The sequence below is a fragment of the Staurois parvus genome, unplaced genomic scaffold (assembly GCF_062004578.1).
Source record: "Staurois parvus isolate SC_StPar_1 unplaced genomic scaffold, SC_StPar_1.0 ptg000813l, whole genome shotgun sequence".
Taxonomy (NCBI): Eukaryota; Metazoa; Chordata; class Amphibia; order Anura; family Ranidae; genus Staurois; species Staurois parvus.
The window spans coordinates 1153370-1171835 of record NW_028318609.1 but is presented as its reverse complement, the minus strand read 5'-3'; the positions used below and the strand labels follow the sequence as shown (position 1 = coordinate 1171835).

Here is an 18466-nt window from a genome sequence, read left to right as displayed (position 1 = left end):
ATGATGAGCTGGAGATCTGCTGAATGAAGGTACTGATGAGCTGGAGATCTGCTGGACCCCTTTAAAACAAATAGAAAATCAACATGGCATTTGCCAAGCTTTGTTAAGAGTCCATTCACACTTGTGCAACTTGCCATGCGACTTTGGGGTCCAAAGTCGCATGACAAGTGGCACCCCATGTTTCCCAATGAGTACCATTCAAATCTGTTTTGTGCAGTGTTTTGTGATGCAACAATCGTGGCCAAACACTGTGTTTGAGGCCCCAATAAAACACGCATGTTGCATTTTATCATGACATTTCCCAATGAGTACCATACAAATCTGTTTTGTGCAGTGTTTTACGATGGGACAATCGCGGACAAACACTGCGTTTGAGGCACCAATAAAACGTGTGGTGCGTTTTACCATGACTGTACAGCGATTTAGATTCACACTTGGCCATTCTGAATCACCAACTGTGCACGCGGCCTAAGAGCGCCCTTACAAGCTTAAGAGCTTTTTCTGCTGCGAGGAAAAAGGCGTCCAGTGTGCACGAGGCCTACCTGCCGAGCTGACTGACTGACATCTCAGGGTGCATGGCTAGCCTGACTACCCTTCCTTCCAAGCCACTCCACCTAGACTACTTGCAGGTATCCACAGCCATGTACGGACTGGTCCCCTCAGAAGTCTGCCAGCTGAATGCACAGCTGTAGAGCCGTGTGCTGGGAGCAGTGCCATGTCTCCTCTCTGCCTTTGTCCTCCACACACATCCCAACTACTCCATTCCAGCCCTCTTCCTCCCCTCAGCTTCATCCCTAGGGAGAAGGTCACGTGTTCGGGGCGGAGCCACTCCTTGTCTGCAAAAAAAAAAAAAAAAAAAGCCATTTTGAGAGAGGGAGAGAGACATAGAGGGGGCAGCAAGAAGAGAAATGAGAAGAAGGGAAGACAGAGACAAAGGGAGGGGGAGACAGGGCTAGGGGAGGAGAGCTCTGATAGACAGAAAGGAGGAGAGGGGGACCTGGGGGGGAGGGGAAAAGACATTTGCAGGAATAATCTTCTAGCTGGCGGAGCACACAGGCAGCAGCATCAGGTAAGACGCAGACCTGGACTCACCGTATGTTGGGAGGGGGGACCTAAACAGGGGGGGCTGGGGGAGATGATGATTTTTTTTTTATTTTTTTATTTTTTTTTTTACAAAGAGAAACAGCGATCTATGAGCAAGATGGGGGGGGGGGTTCTGCAAAGCAGCTCCCAGGTTTCTGTTCCTAGGGCCCTGAGACTTCTGCCTGGTCCTATAGAGCATCATCCAGCACTCCAATCACCATCTCAGGGGTGTGCAAGTCATGTGACCCCCCCATTCCAGCAGTGGGGTCCCAGCCTGATAGAGATACGTGTGTGTGTATAATAGATCTATAGACAGATGTGTGTGAATATATGTATAGAATAGATATGAATGTGTGTATGTGTATATATATGAGATGTATAGGTGTGTGTGCATATATAATAGATATAGACATTGTGTGGTTGTGTATGTATGTATGTGTGTGTGTGTGTGTGTGTATATATATATATATATATATATATATATATATATGTGTGTGTGTGTGTGTGTGTGTGTGTGTTCTTATTTATATATAAGATGTGTGTATATGTATGTATGTGTGTGTATATATATATATATATATATATATATATATATATATACACACACACACACATGTAACAGATATATAGACATGTATGTATGTGTGCGTGTATGTATGTGTATACATATATAAAATGTGTGTGTATAATATACTATCAGCCAGCTGTCCCGTTTTTGTTTTGAAAACATGTATGAGCACCTGATCATTGGCCCCTTGAGCTGTGGGGGGGGTTAGACATCATTTTTCACATCACTTGTGTTTTGCTTCCTGCTTCTTCTGGTCATTTTTTTGCATTTCGTTAGAGAACCCCCCCCCCCCCCCTATTAATATGTTGACAGGTTCCCTTTGAAAAGAGTCACCTAGACCAGTGATTGTGATTAGTGGATGGTGAGATTAGCCATGTGTCAGGCTGTCGCCTCCACAGACAGCCATATGTGTCATTTACTAGATGTTTGTTGTGGCCAGGTGATTTACTAATCAGTTGCAGGAAAACAACAAAACATCCAGTGAATGATCAGTTGCCTAATGGCCTTAGGCTGGCCATACATTATACAATTTTCTTGAGAAATTTGCTTTAGATTTACCAAAAACCATATAATAGGAGGTCCAACCTAAACAACGCTTTCAATTGTATCCAATTAGGCAGGCCCTTGCACTACATGGTTAAAGGTAATTGGAAAAGAAAATGGTATAGTGTGTTGCCAGTCTAAGGCTGGCTATACTCTATACAATTTTTTTGTCCAATTTCTGTCCAATTTCCTTTAGATTTACCTTCAACTATGTAGTGCAAGAGCCTGCCTAATTGGATACAGTTGAAAGTGTTGTTTAGGTTTGACCTCCTAATATGTGGTTTTTGGTAAATCTAAACCAAAAATCTCAAGAAAATTGGATAATCTGTAGCCAGCCTTAGACCCCCTGTCACACTGGATGCAAATTGGCATGCGATTTGCAAATCGCAGCCTCTCTTCCGCAATTAGAGCGGTGATATCGGCGCAGTTCCGACTTGGAGCCGCACCAATTCCTAAAGTAGTACGTGCACTACTCTTTGTGCGATTTGCCTAGACCTCTGTATCAGAAGTCTTGCAAATCGCACTTGAAATCGGCGTGTCATCCGACTTTGAAATCACGCAAGTCGCACGATTTTAAAGTAGAGTTTGATGTGAGCGGGGTGTTAAGGGTAATATACATGTTTAGAGTATTGGACAAATGATCGTCAGTTTTTTTTATTTCTGCATGCTAGTCTCATATCAAAAGTATTAAAGGGTTACTAAAATTCTTTATTGACGGAATAAAAATTTGGAAGAATGTAATACATTTGTATTATGTGTGTGTGTATATATATATATATATGTATGTGTGTGTGTGTGTATGTGTGTGTGTGTATATGTATGTGTGTGTGTGTGTGTGTATTTGTGTATGTGTGTGTGTGTGTGTGTATGTATATATATATATATATATATATATATATTATAATATATTTGTATTGTATTTTTGTATTGTATTTTTGTAACTGTACTAGCTACAAGAAAAATCGGGCGATCCAGTATCGTATGATAAAAATTTTCATGCTTGTCCCTTCTATTATTTTTGGACAATTGCTGTGTACTAATAATCAGATTATCATATAATCGCTTTAAAAGCGGCCTTTTTCGGACGATATTTTGATTGGGTATAGGAGGCTTTAGATACACTACTAGCTTCCTTTATTTACTAGATAAGTGGATGAATCCCACCTGTCACTGGGCTTTTAGCCCTCGCAGGAATGGAGTCTGCTGCTCTACTGCTACGGCTCCATTCACACTAAGCTTGAGCATTTTGCAGGCATCTTTGAGCATTTCCTTGAGTAGATTTGCAAATATCATAGGCATTTTTTCCAGGCGTTTTTCATTTAGGTGTTTTTGCTGTGGCCAATAAAAATAGCTGCTGAAAACACTAAAAAAAAACACTCATTCCCACTGTTCAGGCGTTTCCTATTCAAGTCTATGGGGACAAAATGCTCAGATCTGCCTGAAAAGTAGCGCAAGTACTTTTTTGAGCGAGAGGCGTTTTTCTACAGGTGACAAGATGCTCAAGTGTTAACAGGGGCCATTGGAAATAATGGGATTTTACTTGTTCAGTGTTTTTGAGCGTCGAGCTGTGTGAATGCAGCCTGAGCCTCGGTTCACATACATGTATATGGTATGTGATTTGCTTAGGAACCGCATGGCATTCCTGTGCAAATTGCATGCGATTTGTGTGCGGTGCGATTGGAACCATACATTTTGTATGGCTCTAATCGCACCACACCTGCACCAAAAACGTGCAGGACCCTTTTTTGGTCCGTAACAGAATCGGATCGCATGGGTATTCATACCTATCCAATCTGATTCTGCACATCGCACCACATTTTGCAGACCGCTTTCAGGGTGTTGTTAACTTATCATACACACCGGCGCGATTCGCATGAATGGGGTGTGATTCTGATGCTGTGCAGAAAACGCTGCAAATTCCACACCTCCTCAGTGTGAACCAGGGCTTAACCTTTTTTTGTAGTACAAATCTCTGCAAAATGCTCCCTAACTGCAAAGTAATATACTTAAAAAAAAAAAATAGTTGCTGGATTTACAGACATCAGTATACACCAGTGATGCTCGAAATCTATACTATTGTAAAAATTATTTTTAGACACGTGCGCTGGGGGAAATTGTCTAATTCGGATGCATTTGTTAATTGAAGAATTTCATTTCATCCTACTCATTATGTTGAAGCGATTTGTTTTCGGAATTAGTTTTGTATCTTCGGCATTCTTTTTGTATCTGGGTGGATTGGAAGAATTTAGCATTTTTTCCAGAAGATTGCTATATTGAATATGTTATCGAATCAGACGGATTGGAATCAGAAATGTTTTTGGATGCTAGTCCAACCCACCAAGAGAAATGGCATGAGCTGATTGGATAATATTGACTGGAATCATGTGAATCTGAGTTAACGAATGTAGCAAAGTTCGGATCCATTCGTTATCAAAACGACTTCAAAAATTGAATTAATTTCCCTATGGGCCCAAGCTACTATCGCATAATGTAACGTCATGAGCTTGAAACAAATGCATTTGTTAATTTCATTATAACTTTTTTTTTCTGGATTTGTTGACATCTGTTAATATGTCCGGAGATTCTTATGCATCCAATTTGATGAAAATTTATATTTTTGTCTGAGAAACAAATCTCAATTAAATTCATGGCTAATTATTTTTGTTAACCACTTTCTGCCGTGCATATGCATATACAGTTAGGACCATATATATTTGGACACAGACACAATTTTAGATTTTTTCATGTATTTGCCAAAACATATTCAAGCTATAGTTATATAATGGATATGGGCTGAAAGTGCACACTCTCAGGTTTAATTTGAGGGTATGTACATCAAATTGGAGGAAGGGTTTAGGAATTACAGCACTTAGGAGTATAAAATATATATGGACCTAACTGCTTATCGTTCACAGTGTGCAATTTCTTCTTTCTGATCAGTTTATCTAAAGTGGTAGAAGTGTGTGTGTGTGTGTATATATATATATATACACGCGCGGACAGGCAGGGATTTTTATAACAGAGGAGACCCTAGTGGTCTTCTATCATAAATACCTCTCCTGGCCTGTCAGTGGTAATGTGATTTGAGCCATGCTCAGCTCCAACCACATTTATGACCTATGCCCATGCGCAGGAGTGATGGCATTGTGGCCGAAGACATGGAACCCAGAAGAAAGACTGGGTGAAGATGAAAGCATCCGGGACCAGTGGGAATGGTGACAGCGTAGAGATGGAGGGCTCCAGTTGACAGGAAAGTCTGTCATAAGGTGTAGTATGCGGTGCCTACCAGCACATTATGGCATAAACCTGCAGCACGCTGATTTTTTTTTAATTTTTTATTTTTTTTGGTGAAAATTTTAATACCGCTTTAAGGAGTACAGTGCAACATGCATATTTAAAGGCCCCTTTCACACAAGTGGACCGATCGGATCCACCTGTCAATTTTTCAAGCGGACCCGATTAGACGCTCCATTGCTTTCTATGGAGGGCGGTTGTAAACAGACGTGTCCGTTTACACCCGTCTGCATTCGATCCAATCCTGTCCGCTAAAAACAGATGAATAAGGATCCATTGCCCATCTGTTTGGTTGATCAGATCAGATGACAGTCGGATGGAAACGGAGAGGCAGTTGATTTCCATCCGACAGCCCATAGAGGACAGCGGGCTGTGTTCATGTCTGTTCTGTATAAGTGGAGCGGACCCAGACCTGGTATCCGCTTGCTCAGCGGGGATCAGCAGGCAGATCTCCCATTGGACAAGCAGGTGACGGATCCGCCCCGTGTGAAAGGGGCCTAAGAAGTGTGCCTTTTTTGTACAGCTGCTCATTTTAGAGCATTTTAACCCGTTGGAGCATTTTAATTAGTTACGGTTTCCAGAATGCTGAGTAATTTCAGCTGCAGTCAGTTCAAGTAGTGGTTGGCACTTAAAGGATAAGTTCACTTTTCCACAAAAATAATAAATGCACATTTTTTGCGGGTAAAAAAATGTGCATTTATTATTTTTTGTGTTAGGAGCCTGTAAAGCATTGCACCATCGATCAGCAAATCGCTGATGCCATGCGCACTGTCAGTGTATCTGCTCGCTCGTACATCCCGTGGTAGTTCATTGAGGACTACAAGCCAACAGCCCCTAAAGATGTCGGGACTTGTTGTCCATTTATTCACAGAACTTTGTGAATGAAAGATGAAGCTGTGTGGGCGGAGTCCCGTGCTGCCCTGCTGTTTTTGAAAACTGACAGCTAGTACAGGAAACTTCTCCCCATGCTGCTGTCACAGGGGGAGGGGCAGTGGGAGGCTGCAGGATCGGGAACATGTTACATATTCTAGCCTTAAAACAGGTGGAACATGTAACATGTTTGCAAAGGTGAACTTATCCTTTAAGGCTTGGCCTGCGACTTGCTTGCGATTTCTTTGTGGCTTGCTTTTGCGATTTAAGATGGCAGCCTATAGCAATCAAGTTGCACCAAGGTCGCATTAACTTTTTTGTTGCTGTGACTTGAGTCACATTGATTAAGATGCCACCCATTGAAATTAATATGTTTTGACTTGTCATGCAACTTTGTGTTGGTAGCAGTGGCATCCCTAGGCAGGTGTGGGGGGTGCGCGCTGCATCGGGTGACACCTATTGCACAGGGTGACACCGGACCCTCTCCATAAAAAGGAAAGTTTTAAAGCAAGCCAACAATCCCCGCAAGATGGATTGGATCTGCGGATTGAGCATAAGTCCAATCTATTATGCTCCCCAATCCGCAGTTCCGATCCATCTTGCGGGGATCGTCGGCTTGCTTTAAAACTTTCCTTTTCATGGAGCTCGTGGAGAGATCAGTTAACCCCGTATAGGTTGCAAGCTGACGATCCCCGCAGGATGGATCTTATCTGCGGATTGGGGAGCATATTGGATTGGACTCCAATCCATTATGCTCAATCTGCAAATCCAGTCCATCCTGCGGGGATCGTCGGAGGGGTGACACCAAGTGATACCGCACTAGGTGACACCAACCCTAGGGATGCCCCTGGTTGGTAGTTACATTATGAGTCGCAGCAGTATGAACCGGAGCGTATATTCAGTATCGCTTGCTTGTTAATCATCATACGTTATCTGATTCCTTTGTTGCATTGGAAACATCTACTCTGTGTCTGGAAGATCTGCATTTTACTAACTTCACTCCCCAGCTTATAAACGGATCATTACATCTGAAAATGTCAATTTTGATTCAGTGTATTGCAGAACATGAAAAGGACATTGTGAAAGTGCCCTGTACTTCTAATACATCATTTATTGATACGTGAAATGTGGTAAAGCTATTTTTATGTATAAATATACTCTTTAGGCTCCATTCACATTAGCGCGTCTCCAAAGTCACATGATTTCCGGAGGATGCTTTTGATGTAACATTTGGTGCGACTTTTACATTCTCTGGACACACCAAAGTAGTACAGGCAACTTATTAACTTATTAAAGTAGCTGCAACTTGATCAGGTGCCATTGAAAATAGTGGGCTGTGACCTGTCATGAAACTTGCTCGTACAAGTGTGAATCAAGCCTAAAATTGAAATCCAGGTTTTTGTTTTTTTTTTTTTTTTTTTTTTTTTTTTAACCTACATTGGGCCAGCTTGTTCACATCTGATTTTTCATATCTCACAGCCGGAAGACCGCTAGAGATGCAGAAATTCATTCTAGTAGCCTGTGCTACATACAGTTGATGCTGGTCTCTTCTCGTTGCTGCTCAAGCAATTTTACTTCTGTATGCTGAACACAGAGAGACATTTGCTAGGCACTTCCACCATTCAGCAAATGACTTCGTGTGTTAGCAAGTATTAGATTTTTTTTTTTTTTTTAGCCCTTTAATTTTGGTTATTCCAAGCCAAATATAGGTTCATTGTAAAGGTGTATGTTCTTCAACTGTCATCTCTATCCTAGCTTTAGTATTTAAAGCAGAACTCCGGGCAAACACTTCTTTACATGTCCTTCTTGCTGATTTCCTACCTTCGTTGACTATTGCATCCATCTTCTAGTTTACTCAGTATTTGGTTTCCTGTTTGTAAGACTAGTTGTTGCTATGCCTCCTATTCCCCCAGCCACTGGTCTTGGCACATCTCTTCTGTAGTTCTTTCTCCAGGAAGCAGTGATGTAATTCAGCCCCACTTGCAATAGTGGGCGGACCGAGACTCTCAGACACATTCAACATGTACAGGTCTAATGTACCCGCCCACAATCAGTACAATTCCCTGTGGTTGATGGGAACTGTAGTTTCCTTTTTTCTGCAGAGAGAGAGAGAGGTGAGGATATGATGTAATCCCTGCTGTTACACCTCCTCCTTGGCAGCGCAGATGCTGTTATCTTTTGAATTACAGAGATGAGGTTATGAAAATTCAGTTAGACTTTTCTCCTAAACGGTAAGGATTTTCAAAATTGTTTTACTATTTAGTGTTTTGTGTTGGGGGGGGGGGGGGGGGTGCTAATGGGTGATTTCTTTCCCTATCCCAGAGTTCTTCTTTAAAGTTCTGGGCATTAAAACCTCCACTTAAAGAATATGTAAAGCCAACATTTCATATTCTTGCCTGCTGTACCATGTACTTGTATGAAGAAGTATCCTGTTCTCATTGTATTTCTTCCTTTGTGTGAAATCTCTGGTGTTCCTGCCAGTCCCCCTGCTCTCATAATAAAAACTGACCACAGTAAGCATGGGAGCAAAGTGTTGTCAGTTCTCTAGCTGTGCTGGGAACTCAGTGTGCTTTCCTCCAATGAACAGACTTCTGCTGACACATCTGTACAGCCATTCACTGGGAAGACCAGTGTACTACGGTTTATCCACTCCTAGCAATAATGCAGCTAAGAACAGAGGTAATCGCTTATAAAAAAAAAAAAGGTTATTTTTGTTATTTTTATAGCTATACACAAATGTTTTGCCTTTTCATTTCTGTTTTAAACTGATTGGGTTATTTAAGTTTACAAAATTCTAATCTGAAAGCCCAGTATACTGCCATTAACCATACTGCAGAGGGGGAGGGTCCTCCTTTGGGTATCCACATCTCTGCCTTGTTGACACACAAACATTTTCTACTGGCTGTCCAGCAGGTGTCCTCTCGGGCTCCAGTTGATGTCCTCAAGGGGAGAGCATTCAGCATGGGCATAATCTCCAAACCTGAAAGCTAGTGAGGACAAGGGTAGGGGATTCAGGTAAGGAAAAATACTGTTAGGCCTTGTACATATGAGCTCAGAGATGTGGCAAAAGCAGTGGTTTTAGCTACTTTTTTAAAGGCCAAGTTCACCTTTGTATCATGTTCCAGCTTATGCCTTCTTTCCCCTCCCTGTGAATGAATGCCTACAATTACCATCAGCCATTGCAGGTGATGGCTAATAGTCCTCAGTGAACTGCGAGGGTGCTGGTGAGCTTTCAATAACTGCCTGCCCATACGAGGTACGAGCAGACCGCTTACTGAGTGTCTGCAGGATCCAGACATTGCACCTGTGATCTGCTGATCGTGAGTGCAAGGCCTTACAGCAGCGTTTTTCAACTTTTTTCCCCCCCCCCAGGGGTGCAACTGATGCAGTCAAATGAGAGCAGGGAGAGAACATCCCTTTCCTTCTCTGGGTTCTCTCCCCTTCCCTGCTGCTATATGTACTATTATCAGCAAAACTGAAAGCTGTGTCTACAGCCTGACCTTTCCTTAGCAACCGAAGATATCAATGGTTGGTAAGATGCAGGCGGCCAGCCTGTACAGCTTTCAGTTTTGCCAGTAATAGTATAGAGAGCAGCAGGAAGGTAGAGAGAGACGTCAGAGGAATGGGATGTGCTCTCCCGGCTCACTGTACACAGAAGTTAACACAGGAACCCTTTAATCATCGGACTGTACAGGGCTTTCTGTAAATTTGCCGTGGCACCCCGGTTGTAAAACCCTGCCTTACAGAATGCAGTGTAAAAATAATAAATGCACATTTTTTTTTACCTGCAAAAAAAAGATGTGCATTCATCCTCTTTTCCAAAAGGTGAACTTATCCTTTATGTTCTCTTACTGCCTGCCAACATGCTAGGTCAGGGGTCTGCAACCTTTAAGACATAAAGAGCCACTTGGACCCGTTTCCGAGAGGGAAAAAAAGACTGGGAGCCGCAAAACCATTGCAACATTTAAAACAAATCCGACACTGCATATATTGCAAAAAGCGCTCTGGTCATGAAGGGGGTTTAAGGGCCCAATAAGCAAAGGGTTAATCAGGGCCACAGTGTATCGTCATAATCACAATCATAGCCTTAGGTCAGTGGTGGGCAACCTTTTTTTTCAACTGAGCCAAATCTCGCCAAAACCACGATTGAAATTTATTTTGAGAGCCACATTTTTAAAACTGAAAATACATCCCCCATATAGTAATTCATCCCCCATATAGTAATTCATCCCCCATATTAAGTCCCCAAGTCCCCCCTGTGTCAATTCACTTACCTTTGCTCCACGTTCCTCTCGCCGTGTTCCCGCGCCGTTCCGGTGTAGCATGAAAATCTGTCTCCTATGAGGATCTGTCCCCCTCGACGTATCTGCGCATGTGCCAGTTTCAGGCATTAGCAGCCGATCTCCGGCACATGCGCAGATACGTCGAGGGAGACAGATCCTCATAGGAGACAGATTTTCATGCTACACCGGTCTTCAGGGCGGACTGTGAGAGGAGCCTAGCGGGAGCCTAGCTCCGCGGGCCGGATTAAAAGGTCCGCCGGGCCGTAGTTTGCCCATTGCTGCTCTATTGCCTGTCACCTGGTGGGCAGTGTGCTCCGGAGCCGCAGCCAAGGTGAAAAAGAGCCGTGGGTTGCCGACACCCGTGCTAGGTAATTAAAACAATGGCAGGCGGATGGAATAGTATACACAAGCATGCTAACTTCATATCAAGATTATTAGGGCATGTCGCATCCCTTAGGCTTTGCCGCAAACTGTCTCCTCCATTGAAGTCATGTACATGCAGGCATTTTTTTAAGTGTTCACTTCCCATGAAAACCAGAGGTGGTGGTTGGGCAGCATTTATTAACCTGTGTGAAACACGCCATAAACATGCATTTCTCTTATTGGGGTGAACATCCACTGCCATGATCAACAGTGCAGAGGGAGGGTGGAATGGGGGTTAACTTTCACTGTCATGACCACCATTGCGGGTGGGGTAGGGTTGCCACCTCATTCCTTTAAATCAGAACACATATTAATTACACAGGGCCTGTGGCTGATTAAGGTGGTAGTTAAACTCATTTAGTGCCTTATCTGCATTAACTTAGCCTCAGAGCCTGTGTAATTAATATGTATTCGGGTTTAAAGGGATGAGGTGGCAACTCTGGGGTGGGGGGTTTAAATTTCTGTGTGGAGAGGGGGTTAACAGTACTAACACCAGAACTATAATTGTAGCCAGTGTCACCAGGGGGTTATTATTGTACCCATTGATATCAATGTGGGGGTTTGTTTTTGCACTTCCTGACATCATTTTTGGGGGTTATTATTGTGTCTCCACTGACACCAATGTTGGGGGTTTAATATGGCATCCATTGACACCAATGATGGGGGTTATTATTGCATCCATTGACACCGATGATGGGGGTTATTATTGCATCCATTGACACCGATGATGGGGATTATTATTGCATCCATTGACACCAATGATGGGGGTTATTAGTGCATCCATTGACACCAATGATGGGGGTTATTATTGCATCCATTGACACCAATGATGGGGGTTATTATTGCATCCATTGACACCAATGATGGGAGTTATTATTGTGTTTCCACTGACACCAATGTTGGGGGTTAATATGGCATCCATTGACACCATTGATGGGGGTTATTATTGCACCAAATGTCACCAGTTTTGAGGATTATTATTGGACTTGCTGACGACAGTGATGGAAGGTTATTATTGCATCCATTGACACCAGTGCTGACGTTTTTATTGCACTTGCTGACACCAGTGTTGAGCATTAGTGTTCCTGGACTGTGGCAAGTGGAAGAAGAAAATGTCCTGGTATTAGGGGGAGTAATTATTATTATGATTATACATGTCACGGATCCAACGCACACGCCCACAGCGACTAGCTAACCGAGGCGTGTATGTCCGGCCGTGACTTGGGGTAAGAGGAGATGAGGGGGACTTAATCTGAATATATATAAGACCAGCCGTGATATACTTTCACAGCCTGCACTACCTCTGGCCACCACTAGATGGAGACTCCACTCCAATCCAGCTGGCTGACCACACACAGGCAGATACGAATCTTATATACAATCTGGTGCACACTAAGGGTTGAGGAGCAGCCTAGCAATTGGCACACCCTTCTAGGATTCCTCCAGCTATCCTACAAGCTAGAACCCTGGTGTTAATCACTCTTACACTGTCCAAACACACCCCCACACCAGACACACCACAAACGGTAGCTTGCCACCACCCAACAGTTTGTCCGCAGACTGGTCTACTGGGCCACCACACACACACACAGATCTCCTACTTTGCAATCTGCATGCAATCTGCCAACACGCAGTGCAATTGCATACAAATAGGCAATGAACTTGACCGAGCATATAAAGACACTGCAATACAATCTCTGCGGAGATATAAGCCCGAGCTTAAGTACCCAGAAGTCACTTATTATTTTATGATTTAATATCCCGAAAGTGGGCAGTGCATAAAATATGTACAAAGTATAAAGAGTTACAAATAATACGGAAAATACAAGAAGGCACACAATTGGCTATTGACTATAAAATAAAATGGAAAAAAAACAGAAATAAAACTTTTTCCAAGAGTTATCCTGCGACTGGAGCAAGTCAGTGAAAGTCCGCGATCCACCAGTCAATAGAACCGGCTCTGTACGAATCACACCGTCCATATCTCAGGTCCTCAATTTATGGGAATATGGACATAGGCTGGACCTTAGCCCTTGGCCAATCAACTCTGGGGGGTGTCCCTGTACCAGCCCACTGGATGTTCTGGGTACTGAAGTACCCAAAATTGATTGGACCAGGAACGGTTTGAATCACCAAGTCAGGGATTGAATTTCCGACACCAGCGCATCAGTCCAATCGCGGCAGTACCACTCACTGTTCAGCTGTCGCAATCGGGCGCCATATAACAGTTTTCTGCATTTCTCTGGTATTCTACATACGCTACGAATACAGTTTTACATGTAGATGTAGCCTACAGTGTGTCCAATCAGAAGGAATTATTTTCATCTCTCTGCAACTAATATTTTAGCTTTTATGAGAGATTAAATATATTCCTTTTGATCTGTGTATATATGTCAAAGCTCCCAGACACATCAGAACCACCTCTGGTCTCCTGCTGTGTCATGAAGCCGAACTGTCTAGAGCCTTTTCCTTCCAGATTTCCAGAAGGTGACAAGTCTCATTGGCATCCAGGTGTCACCTCTAGTCTAGAGGATGCTCTGTCCCTTCAGATGCTAATTGGTGACCATATGTCTCTGACTTAATTCTGAACACATCTTATATTATTATAACATGGACTGCAGCTAAACCTTCATTGTCATATTTCTACAGATCACATCTCAGCTAGTCAAATCTTACATGTACGTTACAATACAGGATTTATATAGCGCCAACAGTTTGCTCCGCACTTTGCAATCTAGTTATCCAAGAAACGGTGAAGGTGCTCTAAATCAAAAATACCAATTTTTATAGGGCACGCTGTAACTGGATTAAGCAGGGTTTTCACACTACTCTTAAAGTGCCCCATTGTTGGTATGAATGGGAGCAATACTGCTCCATCAATGGTGTCAGTGGGAGGAACAGTGCTCCGTCATTGGTGTCAGTGGATGGAATAGTGCCCCATTCTTGGTGTCAGTGGCAGGATCTAGGTCCCACTGTTGCTGACGAATGTCCCAAGAGCTGGATAAAACCTAGCAAAGAGCTGCACTTTGGAGACCACTGGTCTAGTATGATCCCAGTTTGGCACAGTGCAACTCAAACCCAAAAATGCTGGAAGTGTCAGAGGCTTTGAGGCTTTCTAAAATTTCTAGTTAACCATCACTGGCTCAAACCCTTCTCTATTCTTTCCAAAAGTATTCCATGGAGTTTTACACTTTTTTACACCTATGAATCAGAAGGGGCTTAGATGTTCAGAGAAGGAGAGAAGTAGAGGATTGCAACTGGGTCATGTCAACATCTTCGTTCTTGTAACTCTTTCTGATGCTGTGTTTTCTATGCAGAACATATGGGATAATTGTGTACAACCAATTTTTCAGTTATTGAAAAGAGAAGAAAAGGAGTTTCCTGATCAGTAGTCAACATCCCCAGAATTACAAGATAAATAAAAGGTAAAATACCCCCTATAGGACTTGGGATTTGAAGGCATAAATATATACCGAAAAAAGTTTTATAAAAAAAGTACAAGCTTTTTATTGTGTCAAAAAATTTTTTTTGACACAATAAAAAGCTTGTACTTTTTTTATAAAACTTTTTTCGGTATATATTTATGCCTTCAAACTCCCAAGTCCTATAGGGGGTATTTTACCTTTTTTATTGAATTTTTCAGATACTGTCCATTTTATAAAACCCTATACAAAATATAGACATGGCTGACATTTATTATTTATGCATCTGTTTGACTCCAACTTGATATTACTGCAGAATTGTAGAGCTGGCATTTCAAGTCTCCAGCCTAATTTGCAGATGATCTGCATATTCCTGCCTATTCCATCCTCCATTTTACTCCTTCCTCTGTCTTTATTGTAGAATCCTGCCTCAAAGATTCTTATAATTGGAACAGAGGACTAATTCATACATATTGTTTTGTTTTTTTTCTAATCAAAATGACTATGTAGACATAAAAGCCATTTCGTTCTAAAATAATAACTTCAACATGATAGCAGACATTTTATTAACAAAGTCAGTTTTTGCGAAAATGGCCTCCATTCAGCTCAGTGGACAGAAAAATAGATTCCTTGCCTGAACAGCAGAATTGTAGCCATGCTTGTCATTAATATACAGTATGTAGAACTTCCTATACAGAGACATGCAAATGTAACACCGCTTCTACACTGGGTTAATAGAGGAATAATAAAACTGCGATTTAGCATAAAGAAAACCTGTAATGGATGCAGGAGCTGTCATTGCTGATCTCATAAAAATGTTAGTTGCTTGGCCCTACCTAGCTTCAGTACTTATTTATTTATTTCAGGTACTTGTATAGCGCCGTCAATTTACACAGCACTTTACATATATATTGTACATTCACATCAGTCCCTAACCCTCAAGGGGTGTACAATCGAAGGTCCCTAACTCACATTCATATATATGCATGCTAGGGCCAATTTAGACAGGAGCCAATTCAACTAGCAACATGTCTTTGGAGTGTGGGAGGAAACCAGAGTACCCGGAGGAAACCCACACATTCACAGGGAGAATATGCAAACTCCAGGCAGGTGGTGCCGTGGTTGGGATTCGAACCAACGACCCCAGTACTGCCAGGTGAAAGTGCTAAGCATTTAGCCACTGTGCTGCCCACTGAGTCACTGATTCAGAACAAACCTGCAGATTAGAAAATAAAATTGAAGTGGTTCTAAAAACCCTTCCATTTACCCAGTGAAGTGAGTGATCTCAGATGTTACACAAAGATGAAACAAATCCTTCTATATAAATTGTACCTGTTTATCTGCAGTTCTTTCTACAGCCGTTCAAAGTTCAGAATTGAAAAAGTGTGTCTGAGCTTTCAGAAAACGGGGCGGGGTGCTGAAATTACACAGAGGAGAGCTTTGAGAGCTGATTGGAGGGAAGGGACCCCCCTCCACACAGCTTGCAGGAACAGATCTGAGGCTGCCAATCTGCTGGAGGTCCTTCCAATGTCACCATTTTTCTCTTGGTGTCAGGAAAACTTGTTAAAGTGACTCGTACTGCTGGTAGAGGAATGAAACGGCAGAGAGAGAACACTCTCTGCTGCTTGGATTGAGACAAGAACACACTATAGAGGGATATGCTTTGTTCATATTTCATGTTTACATCCACTTTAAAGTGGAACTATATTCTCCTCCACTCCAGTGATGCAGCGTCCACAGGCTCCCTCTCTAGCAGTCAGATCTTTTTGACCAGACTTTTTCCGGGTTTTGGATCTTCACCCATCTTGACTGGATGGATCTGGATGGCATAACTCCTGCATAGGTGGTGGAGTTAAAGTGTTACTAAACCATCAACAGTAGAATCAGTCTGTATATGTAGTAAAGCATGCTGGTTATACTCTCTGTGGAACCTAAGGGGTTAATGCTCCACATTGTGTAAGAAGGGTGTTTGATTCTGACTTCTCTGGTCCTCCCCTTCTTTCAGTGTCTCCTAAATATCTCCTGATAGAACACAGGCTGGGGCAAGCGCACATGCTCAGTTTGGTGTGTATTGCTAGAGAGTTTTTGTGAGTGCATGTGATCAGCACAGGGCAAATCAGCCCTGTCCAGACAGAGGTCAGGGGTCCTGCATCCTCCTACAGTAGAATGAAAACTCCTCCTACAAGCTGTAACCAGTGCTTTGTTGGACACTGATAGAAGGCATAAGACTGCTATATACTGCTGATGAGAAACGCATGCACTATATGCACAACTCAGTGTTCATTACCAACAAGCACGTAAGAATATTGTAACGCAGAAGAGACATGCTAAGGGGTTGATTTACTGAAACCGGAGAGTGCAAACTCTGGTGCAGCTGTGCATGGTAGCCAATCGGCTTCTAACGTCAGCTTGTTCAATTAAGCTTTAACAATAAAAGCTGGAAGCTGATTGGTTTCCATGCAGAGCTGCATCAGATTTTGCACCCTCCAGTTTTAGTAAATCGACCCCTAGGTCTCTTCTGCATTAGGTTAGGTTCACACGTAAGCGTTTTGCGTTATGCAGAAACACACTGCAGTCCATTTAACCTCCCTAGCGGTATTCCCGAGTGTAGCTCGGGGTAAAATGTCAGTGCCAAAAGCAGTAACCCCGAGCTACACTCAGGCTTACCATGCGGTGTTGCATAGGGAGTCCCTGCAGAGCTTGCCTTGTCCATTGCTCCCGCGATGTGTCCCCTGCAGCGTCCCCGGCCATCTCCTCCGGCTGATGCCGGCATCCGGCTTCTGTGTTCCGGTCCCTGTGACGTCAGGATGTACGGGCGCCGCCGGCAGCGGGAAATTTGAAAATTTTAAAAGTCCTTTTTTTCAAAACAAATTTTTCATAGTAAAACATTGCTGTTTCAACCCATTTCACATACATATTGTCCATAGTGCTTTGTCCTGTCCCCTGTCTGCATTTTGACTGTTCTTTCTGCCTGGAAACTGAGAAACGTCCATGGCGTCCAAAAAGTGTCCCTTTAGGTCAAAAACGGGTTTAGATCAGCTAGAGAACAGCGATAGTAAATCAGAACCACTTTCAGAATTGAGTGATAATGATTCGTGGGGAAATTCGTCATCAGACACTGAAAACGATTTTGCGACTTTGCTCAGCAATGTGCGAACTTGGCGCTCTATTTCAAATTTCAGTGTTTTCGGTTTGATTATATTATTGAATTAAATGTATTATTATTATATTATTATTTTTTATGATTATTTATTAAATTATAATTTATGATTTCGTGTTTCAAATTTTATCATACCCGGGATGTTTAATAGGCTCTTGTTCGGACAGATTTCAGTGAGTTATTCCTAAAAATTACAGCCTACAATAAAAAAAACTACATATTTCCATGCAAAATAATGGTACCGCTTTCAGCACCAAAAATCTGAAATAATCATACCGCTAGGGAGGTTAACATAATTTCCTATGGGTGAAAGTCACATCTCCACATTTTCAACCAGTGCAATTTTTGTAAAGGGTCAGGGACTTTTTTTGTAATGCAAAACGGTGCAATTTGGTTCAATAGACTTCAATGGCGACATTGCAGAAACACATGTAGTGTGTTTCTTGACGCTTTGCATTTTTAATCTGCCCAGCGACAAGTTGGCTTAAAAATACCCCATCAAAACACATCAAAAAATACATGTTCAAAAACATAAAACGCACTGGAGAAACAGATCAAATGCAAACTGCATAGGTGTGAACCTAGCTTTAAAGAGCTTGGTGTTTTTGTCTTTTTTTTTTTTTTTTTTTTTTTTTCATTTTGTAAGTAAATTTCAACTCCTTTCCTGCCATCTTGTTTTATTTCAGTGCTTCAAAATTTTATTGAAGCCATTTGATTAGTATGACAGCTAGAAAATTCAGAGAAGTTCGAGATGTAAAACAAACATTTCTACACGCCTAGGTGGATTCAGCATCAGCCCTCACTGGCTCTAAGACCAAGA

The 18466-nt window shown here is 42.3% G+C and overlaps 1 protein-coding gene across 1 annotated transcript in view; it reads left to right on the top strand.

Annotated features, from left to right (window-relative positions):
• The first annotated feature begins 957 nt into the window (after positions 1-957).
• LOC149444120 (polycomb group RING finger protein 2-like) overlaps positions 958-18466 on the top strand; it is a 61573-nt gene continuing 44064 nt past the window's right edge. The window contains exon 1 of the mRNA XM_089654878.1: positions 958-1069. The gene's annotated coding sequence lies outside the window, so the exon portion shown is untranslated. The remainder of the gene's footprint in view (positions 1070-18466) is intronic.